Below are 2,005 nucleotides of genomic sequence, written 5' to 3'. Positions count from 1 at the left end.
TATGATTCTCACAGATATTAAACAGGTAATAAAGCCATAGTATGAATGCATTTTAATATCTGTATGAAACAGAAAATTTCTAGAAAATGCAAATTACCAAAATGTAGGACATCTAAAAGAAACCTGGGCAAACCTAACATTAAAGTAACNCACAGAAATTCTACTTTTCATGATTTATCAAAAAAAAAAATGAAAACTTTAATTCCAAAAGATATAAGCATCCATATGTTTATTGGGGCATCATTTACAATAGCCTAAATATGGAAGCAGCATAGATGTCCCTAATAGATGAATAAATAAGAGGATATATATATATATATATATATACACATATATATGTGGAAAGACTTCCCTGCCCCTGCCAACAAGGAGACTTTGTACCAGGTCCTGTTTTTAGTGTTCGAATCCCCCAACCTGAAGCTGAAGAAGCCGCCCGGGGTGCATATGCCGTCGGCCATGACGGTGTACGCTCTGGTGGTGGTGTCTTACTTCCTCATTACCGGAGGAATACTTTATGATGTTATTGTTGAACCTTCAAGTGTTGGCTCCATGACCGATGAACATGGACATCAGAGACCAGTAGCTGTCTTGGCCTACAGAGTAAATGGACGATATATTATAGAAAGACTCGCATCCGGCTTCTTGTTCACAATGGGAGGTTTAGGTTTCATAATCCTGGACCAATCGAACGCACCAAACGTTCCAAAAGTCAATAGATTTCTTCTTCTAGTCATTGGGTTCGTCTGTGTCCTTTTGAGATTTTTACTGGCTAGAGTACTCATAAGAATGAAACTGCTGGGCTATCTGATGGGTTCAAATGCCTTTTGAGAAGAAATCTGTGGATACTGGATTTGCTCCTGCTAATGAAGTTTTAAAGGCTGTACCAATCCTCTCATGTGAACTGTGGAAAAGAATGAAGCAGCAGAAAAGAAGCATCTAGTGAAAACATAGGAAGCATGTTAAAGCTTGAACTAGAATGTCTTGATATCAAAGAGACAAGCTTATCACAGTATTTTTCCTGCTGGCCTGTGCCGATGTACCAATGATGTAATGTGGCATTTTCTTCTTAGTTTTTCATTTCTTAGAGAAAATATACTCCATTTCTACAACTATAATACTGAATAAAGTGATTATTTTTTACAGCCCTCCGTAACATTTTTTGGAGATGACATGTGTGACTTTCAAAAATTAATGTAAAACCAGGAAGCCAGATCCCATAAGCTAAGAACTCTGGACAGACGATCAGCTTTACCTATGGTGCTTTGCCTTTAAACAGAGTGTGCGACAATACGTTATTTCAGATGTGTCTGCAAGACTGTTTCCTGCACAATAAGATGTATGAAAGAAGTAGAAATAATTTTTGTAATTAAAAAATGCATATACATGCATATACACACACACACACATATATAAAATCTTGCAATTTACAACAATGTGAATAGACTTAGAGGGTACTATGTTAAGTGAAATAGGTCAGAGTAAGACAGACACCATATATTCACTTATATATGGAATCTAAAATAGAAACAATTGTATAAACAAACAAACAAATCAGAAATGCACAGAACAAGCTGGTGGTTGCTTGGGGGCGGGGGGTGAAGAGGACAAAATAGGTAAAGAAGATTAAGAGATAGAAAAATCCCAGTTACTAAATAAATAAATCACAAGTAGGAAAAGTACAGCATAGAGAATATAGTCAATAATATTGTAATAACTTTATATGGTGACAGAGAACACTACGCTTATCATGGTGAGCAGTGAGTAGTATAAGAATTGTCAAATCACTATATCATACACCTGAAATTAATATGTGTCAACTATACTTCAATTAATTATATATACAGAAAGATAATATATATTACATATAGTATTAATTTTNAGGAATTACATTTATGGATAGAAAGTCTTTCAGGAACTAGAAAAAAAAATGCTTTCCAATATAGCTTTAATAATAAAACAGCCATCAATGAAAACACAGTCTAATCTCTTTGTGAATGGGTGAAGA

General features: G+C 34.9%; 1 pseudogene; it reads left to right on the top strand.

Moving 5' to 3' along the window:
- Positions 1 to 336: 336 nt before the first annotated feature.
- On the top strand, positions 337 to 828 carry LOC144232029 (oligosaccharyltransferase complex subunit OSTC pseudogene; annotated as a pseudogene).
- Positions 829 to 2,005: the final 1,177 nt, after the last annotated feature.

Source organism: Crocuta crocuta, unplaced genomic scaffold (assembly GCF_008692635.1).
Source record: "Crocuta crocuta isolate KB4526 unplaced genomic scaffold, BGI_CrCroc_1.0 scaffold1180, whole genome shotgun sequence".
NCBI classification, from domain to species: Eukaryota; Metazoa; Chordata; class Mammalia; order Carnivora; family Hyaenidae; genus Crocuta; species Crocuta crocuta.
This window is presented reverse-complemented; position numbering and strand designations above follow the sequence as displayed.